Below are 8,704 nucleotides of genomic sequence, written 5' to 3' on the forward strand. Positions count from 1 at the left end.
TAATGTCCTCGATTTCCATCCTTATTGATGTAAATGTCAGCATTTAATTTTTTTTATGGCTTAATAAGATATGTGTGTGTGAGAGAGAGATTTTATTTATCTCTTCATCCATCAAGGGACACTTCAGTTGTTTTCATATCCTGGGTATTATGAATAATGTTGCAGTAAGCATGGGAATGAAGATACCATCATCTTTGGGTAAATACCCAGAAGAGAGATTGCTGGGTCATATGGCAGTTGTATTTTTAATTTATTGATGAACCTCCATATTATTTTCCACAATTACTGTAGCAATCTACACTTCCACCAACAGTGTGCTAGTGTCCCATCCTCTTTACATCCTCACCAACATTTCTTATCGCGTATCTTTTTAATAGGTATGAGGTGATATAGCATAGTGGTTTTAATTTGCATTTCCTTTACATTAGTAATATTGAACATCTTTTTATATATCTGTTGACTCTCTTTATATATTTTTTGAAGAAATGTTTTTTCATGTGCTTTATCCAATTTTTAATCTTACCCAGAGGCTTTTAATCTGGTGTCTTTGCTGCCAGTTATTTAGCTACGCAGCAAATACCTGCATGATTTCCCCCAACTCTATATTTGGTACCAAAAGCTCTAACCACTGCATGGAAGTTTATCTGCTTTCTCTGTTTCCCTTCTCCCTATCATTTGAAATTCAATCCACTAAATCACCTTCTCTGAAATATAAGTTTCTTCTTTATCACCTATATCCCCTTCCCCTGTAGTCTGACATGATCCTCCTAACTGATGTTATTCTTGGTTACTGCAGGCACTAGTGGAGTATAACGAGTACTTTAGTTATCTGTGTGTCCACCAGACCATGAGCTTATTGAAAGCAAAACCTATGTCTTCTTGGTATCTATATTTCAGTGCCTAACAAAGTGCCTGCCATATAAAGAGTATCTTAAACAATTTATTTAATAGTGATGAATGAAAAAGTTTAAAGGCTGATAGTATCCTGCACTGCTTTAAAAATGGAAAACATGGAAGTTTTAAATATGCCTGTTTTATAATAATAATAGAAAAACTTATTTTAGTGCAAAGACCAGGTCTCCTGATGCTAATGAATTTCACTAACCTTAGATCGCAATCTTGTTTTCTCTTTAAAGGAAAAACATCTAAAAGAGTATGCTTTCCCAAAGGTGTTTATCATTCATGGACTGTGAAGTTATTGAAATTCCAGTAAGGGAATATTCTTTCTGCTGCTTGCAAAGATTATCTGTAGTCTTCTTGGATTTAATCTATAGAATCTTAACAAGGAAAAGACTAATAAAGGTTAATGTAAATCACCCTATAAATCTGGTACTTAAGCAATAGTTATGTCTTTACATAACTATCCTTTGACTGGGGGGCAGGGTAGCAGCCAGGCGGACCTGAAAAACTGAAACTGCCATAACCCTGGGCCACAATTAGTTAGAACATAACCAAGAGAACAAAAAGAGTTTGATGGTCCACAATACCTGGAACTATACACTAAAAGTGTAAATATGAGTCATACCTATTAGAGCCAGCATTCACATTCTCCAGACAAATGACTAATTTTCAAGGATGCCCACAGAAAGTGTCCAAGTCTAAAAAAAAAACCCAGAACTCCCTACTAACTCATTCAGAAAAGACAAATGTGTCCTTTTTTAAAATGTTCCTTAGGTTGGGTACCTAGTAAAGGTTAGTAGTTAATTTATTAAGGAAAGATAAATCAAGAGTCCAAACAAAATATTTGTAGAATGTCAGAAACGCAGAAGCCTGAACTAATTACTTGAAAATAACAGCATGAGATTTGACCAAGAATCAATTCATTAGCATTCAGTACCATTGCTTTTGCATAAAGAAGGAAAATAAAACATGACAAAAAGAATAGAAATTTTCTGAGAGTGAATAAAGGAATAGCCTTTTCAGAATAAAACTGCATAATCTGCTATATATTTTAGGTGTGATTATCAAATGTTGATATGCTATTCAGCTTGCTAATTGCATTTCTGAATTCAGTGTGTAGAATATTAAAGGCATTTAAGAACCACAATGGTGGGGAATGGTTTCCAAGTGCTAACAGCTAATGTCCATCAATTTCAATATGTGAATTCTATCAAATTCTTCAGATAGATATACACCCCTCTAAATAAATGTAAATAAGGACTCACAGATTTAAAGATACCTTCCTTCTCTAGTTTTATTGCAACAATCTCTAGATGCAGATCTTTAACTTTATTTCAATTCATTAATGCTTTCAATCATCAAAACCAATTTCTAAACAATAAATTATACATGCCAGTGATTTTGCAAAGCTTTTCTTCTTTTAAATCAAATTTTTGTGGGAATATTTTTGACTTTTTGTTTTCAACTTATTGGAGGTGGTTCGGTGAATAAAGCCTTTGGAGACATTTTTAACTACATAATTGAGCCTCCTCAGCACCCCACTTAACTCTTGATTATACACAGATACACATTGTTAACTGTTCTCAGATATTAAAGACAAAGATTGTGGTCCTCCTTTCCTATCTCCAAAAGTGCAAAGCAGATACAGAGTGCCCTGGGAGCAGGAAATTTGTGCTCAATTGACTGACAATATTCCTCCCAAAACACTGCAAAGTTCTGCCTATAACCTTATAAAATAACATTTCTTTCTCTGTATTTCTGTTTGTTTTTCATCCCTAGTATTCTTCAATTCTAACTAATCAATCTTTAAACCACTGTATGTGACTAGTTCTCCAATAATATTAGCCAGTTTCCAAATATTTAATAAGCCTGTTTTCAAGATGTAGTCCACAGCAAGAAATAATGAGAATTATTTTGTGTTATAATCTGCGTATTAATGACCATCTGGGAAAGCTGATAGCCCACGGAAATATCCTATGGTGACTTTATGATTTCTATTATAGCTCATTTACTTCATTTTAATTAGGTAAGAAAAGAAAAGAAATCTCTTCCCCCGCTGTGGCTGTCTAAAGGAATAATAGTGCCCTGGGCAACAGGTATGGCTGTTATTATTAATTTGGCAACAAAAATAGGGTTCATTTCTTAGAACTTATTAACTCTTAAGGGAAGAAGATCTTGAAAGTAACATACAATTGTCATTTTCCACTCTTCTAATTTATATATGCACAATACACACACAAATTGAACAAAAATAGACACACATACACAATTGAACCAATCTTTATTCATAAAACACTTGAGAAAGTAATTTTGAATGTGTTTAAGATTTTTCTCGAGAATAATACAGAGAATATAGTGGATGTTTCCAAACTAAAATAATGTGTCTTCTGACATAATGTTATTATACAACTGTCCATATATCATTATATCAAAAATATTATCTTTCTGACAATAATCAAAGACTTTTTTAAAAAATGATAAGTGGATTACACATATCTGATAGAGACTAGATATAAAAATGTGCAGGTTTTCAATAAAATAAAATAAATGTGCAGGGTTTCAATTCTGTTATTTAGTTGGTTAATTTAAAATAAATGAATACTGAAAATTCATGTGTCTCAAAAATTCTTATTTATTATACATTATAACCAGCGATGTGACTTTTCAAAGCACACACACACAAAAGAACAAAGTCCTTTGCTCCATAAAACATCAAAGATAAATTAGAAATAAATAAATTGGTTACTAATGGGAATAGAGAAAATATTTTGCCTTGCATGTTAGAGCAGAGAGAGGTCATGAAAAAGATAAAACAAAGACAAGAAAGTTTGAAGAAAGGCACTAAACAGAATGTTTAATACAAAAGATATAGAAAAATTGGAGATCATTAAAACGAGACACTAACTGTGCAGGAAAAACGAATAGTGGGATATCATTCAGCAAATGTGCAAGAGACAAGAAGAAAACAAAAGATTTCACTCCTTCATTGGGAAGTGCCCTAATTTTATGTCTAAGGGATCATGAAAATGGGGTTTTTAATTTAGTCCCCTCCCCCCAGAGTTTTTCAAATGAATACTTCTCGTGGGCACTACCTCATTCATCTTTTCTTACTTACTGTGCAGAATATAATTACTACAGCTTTACATTTGAAGGAACACCTTACTGTCTGTTTTGATGTGGAGCTTCGCCGTAGTTCAATGAACATGAATTCTGAATAAAGCTGAGACAATTTAGCTCCATTTGCCAAAACATGGACAAGACTATAATTTTAGTTGGCAAAATATAAAAGGAGACCCAATATGCTTGTGTAACTTTTCTGCATGTGAACTGAAGTTTAGGTGACAAAAATGAGCAGTATATCTCTTATGCTGGCCCCATTTCTGAACATATATAATTTTGTGAAAATATTCTGAGCTTTATACGTTTGGAGTAATTAGAACACTTAACAAAAAATGTGTAAGTTCCTACCTGCTAAGTAATGTGTAACCTTTGGGAACCTTCATACATGTTTTATTTTTGCTCTTATTGATGAAAAAAATGTTTGAACTTCCTGTTTAGAATACATTTCGTGGCAGTGGGGCATTCTCATGGCTTTCTCTGAAAGTGGTAAGATGCATTCATGTTAGATAAATATTATTTTTCAGAATCACCAAATTTACTTGAAGCCAAGTCTAAAAAGGTGCCACAGCTTTCATAGAGAAAGCAGGTATTCCAGAAAGATAAGATTTCATATTTAACACATTGAAAATGAAAACCTACCCCATGATTGCATTAATGTACACAGCTATGATTTAATAAAAAAAGGAAAAAAGAAATAAAATGAAAACCTATGAAAGTATGTCTCCAGCAATAAAAAATGCAAATAAACACAGTTATTCAAAATATTACACATTATTTGTAATTGTAAAACCTCAGAAACAATCAAAATACCCATACCACACACTGGATGATGGTTCAGCAAACAATAAACACAATGTAAATGCAGCTGTAAGAATAATGAGGAAGATTTCTGTGAACTGATATGCAGAAATTTCCAGAGAATAACGATTAAGTGAACAAAACAAGAGCACAAATGAGACACTGCATGTTCTCTGTTATGCAAGACAGAAAGCAATATAAAAATACATTTATATATTTGTCTGCTCTTTTATGAAAAGAAAACACTAAAAAAGATAAACAGGAATGAAGGAGCTTGTTTGCCTGTAAGTGATGAGTGAAAATGGAGTGGAAAGTATAAGAAACGACAACATGGTGGGAGTGATAAGAGTGAAACTCTCTCTGAATATATGTTCTTGGTTTGACATTCAAAACCAGGTTAATACCATGAGATATTTTAAAAAGCAATTTAAATCAATGAAGGAATCAAAATGTATTTCAAACACAAACAAAATAAAACAAGACGTAAAAAAAAAAACCTATCTATATTTCAAATAAATCACAAAACACATCCAAGGGGACAAATAAGAAAAAAAACTAACTAAATTAATTTTAGACAAGAGTATTTTGACTATAAACTCTAAGTGAATTAAAACTGTACACAATCACTGTATTTGGTCAATAAACTTGTTTCTCACATAAGTATAGGCTACTAATTCTGAAATTATGTATTAATAAAGTCTAAAATTGAGCAAAATATGTGAATAACAAGAGCCATATTTCTTACTGTTAAATTGAAGAGTTAAAAATAACCTGGCAGGGATCTTGTGGTCTGAGACTGGAACTCAAAGTATCAGGATGAAGTCATTGTCTTTAATACACATACAAGTAGATAAATGTAAAATAAATATAGTTATATGCAGGTTTATGTGTTTTCATAATATATTTTCTTAGTTCATTTTATTGGGAAGATCTAGAAACAATGACATGCCAGCAGCAATGAACACATTTATTACCAAGACCATGATTTCTAAATATCCTTTTCTATCTAAAGGAAATAATTCTCTGTGGGGGAAAACCAGATTCTGGAACTGATACAGGGAAAGAAGGTAAACTGAGAACACTTTGTGATCTTGGAAAGTGAGGAAAACTCAAAAAATGCTGGAGATTTCAAAGAAAAGAGAAGTCAACATGAAGAGAGTTCAATACCAGGATAATTAGAGCAAGATAATAGAGATAATCATAGTAATGCAACACGACATATACTCTGAGTGATTTCATTCTTATAGCCCATACTCAAACAAACACCCATGAGTCCAAATCAATAAACAAGCAAATGAACAAATAAATGTGGGAAAAGAGAAAGTTCTCCAAAGGAAAAACAAAAACTCTTTAGGGGAAATAAACAGCGCCTTAAATAAGGGACCATAGTTGATATCACAAGTAGGGAAAAATACCCACATCACCTACTTTCTGATCAAATACACCGAGAAAGAAAAAAAAAAACTCTAAAATGTCATTTGTGGATTATTCCTGCCAGAAATTTCTAAATTGAATTTAATCATGAGAAAACATGTCAAACCCAGTTTTAAGGACATTGTACAAAACAATTGGAGAGTAGTCTTGAAAGATTAAAAAAAAAAGACTTGAGAATTACTACAGATTACAGAGAGTAGAGTGATACAATCATTGTGAGATGCCAGATCATACCCCAGGAGTAGGAAATGGGAAGATTATTGGGCTAACTAATAATTTAGAGAGTAGTATTTAGAGAGTAGTATTATATCAATAGTCTAGAGAGTAGTATTATATCAATAATCTAACTTCTGATTTTGGTAATTGACTATGGTTATACATAATGTTAATATTTGGGAAAGTTAGGTGAAATTTGCAAGGAAATTCCAAGTATTACCTTTGCAACTTTCCAAGGTTAAAATTATTTCAAAAGAAGAAATATGAAAGTAAGTAGAAGACGGCGGACTGCAGCCAGCTTTTTACAGAAGCTCTCGTCCAGAAGGAGGCTTAAAGGACAGAAGTTTAGCAAGTTAGCTGATGGTTTGGAGCAGAGCCAAGAGAGAAGATTGAAGAGCGCACTTCAACCCTCCTAAGGTGAGCTGCGACCTCAAAAATACAACCAAAAGGTACAAAATCCAACACCAAGCAGACGGGAGTCCCCTCCCCCACAACAAGGGCTCGCAGTTTACTCCATGCAAACAAGGGAGCAGAGTTCAAACTTCCTCCCACTCTATCCCACCGGAGAGACCCCCTAAAAACTGGACCTCGTACCCCCGCTGGTGTGCCACAGCACCCTCCGGCCAGGCATAAAACTGTAAAACTATATAAAACTGTATATATTCCCCACCTGCAACATTGAATTCCAAGGAGTCCCCACCCACTCACTCTGAGGTCTTGAGGTTTGTTACCTATGGAATCCAGATTATTGGGCATCTCCTTGGGAGAGCTGGAGGGGGAAAGGGTTGGTGCTGTTCTCTGCTGACTGTGGTACAGGCGTGAGGAGAGAAAGGTTGGCTCAGGGCACACCAATACAGCAACAGTGGCATCTTGAGCCGCAAACTGACGCCATTCCAGCCCCGTCTCTGGGCAAACAGAGGTTCGGGACAGCAGCCGCAGGTAAAATGCAGAGAACTTTCATAAGTGAAGCACCAACCCTCAGGGTGTAATCCCCCTCAGACAAAGGCAGTGGGCGGGCAGAGGCTAGAATTGACACCTGAGTGTAAATTGCTATTGTCTGCTGCCCAAAGCTGAATGCAAGGACTTACAGAGAAACCTAGCTGGACAGAAGCCTAATTTAAAAACACAAGGCCTCCCTACTGAACTCAGATTCCTGGCTGATTTTGCCAGTCGTAAACCCTGGGAGCAGTGGCCTACTGAAGTGAATAGGGCCACAGACCTGGGGGATTACGAGTGACTGGGTGCAAGGTGTGGAAGGAGGTATTAACCTTCCCAGACTAACCCATTTGCCGGGTGGGTCCCTTTGCCCTGACAGAGCGGGCGGGTCCAAAACTGCTTGCTAGAGTCGCACGCCTAACGGGGGGCAGAGTTGATCCCTGCCCCAGGCTCTGGCTCTGGGCAGGCCCAGAATAGCTTGCTAGTGCCGCAGGCATCCCGTGGGCAGTGGCAAAGGAGTCCTCCATTCCAGGTAGATCCAAAACAGCTTGCTAGAGACACGCATACACCACGGGGGCAAGGGGAGGAGTTCCCTACTCCGGCCACCCAAGCTGGGTGGGCCTAGAACTGCTTGCTAAAGCCACGTGCATGCTGCAGGTGGTGGTGGAGGGGTCTACCACTCTGGGCGGGCCCAGATCTGTTTGCTAGAGCCACATATGTCCCATGGACGGAAGTGGGGGAGTTCCCCACTCTAGGCTCCCACGATGGGAGGGCACAGATTGGCTTGCTAATGCCTTATGCGTCCAATGGGTGATGGTCAAGGAATCCTCTGCTCCCCCCCCCAGCTACTCTGGCGTGGCTGAATTAGGACTGATCTGGTTGCTCACGTACCCTGCCATTCCCCCACCCCCTGGCTGCTCCAGGGTGCTGAACTAGGACTCATCTAGCTACTACAGTTCCCCTGTTCCACCAGTTGCCTTGGAGGAGCCAAACTAGGACTGATCTGGCTGCTGCCAGTCTCCTGCCCCCCGGTCAACCCGGCAGGCTGAACGAGGTCTAATCCGGCCACGCACACTCCCATGCAGCTGCTACCGTTCCACTGCACCCTGGTTGCCCCAGCACCCAAGAACTGGGAGAAGACAACAGATACACTTGGCCTGTCTCTCTGGGCAAAGAAAAGAAACCACCAACTGAACAGTTCTGATAAGGCCTCCAAACAAGGTAAACTCAGCATGGGGTGGAATCAGCAGAAAAACTCTGGCAACTCGAATAACCAGAGTAGATCAACTCCTCCAAGGGA

Source organism: Otolemur garnettii, unplaced genomic scaffold (genome assembly GCF_000181295.1).
Source record: "Otolemur garnettii isolate 467f Iridium unplaced genomic scaffold, OtoGar3 scaffold00080, whole genome shotgun sequence".
NCBI lineage: Eukaryota > Metazoa > Chordata > Mammalia > Primates > Galagidae > Otolemur > Otolemur garnettii.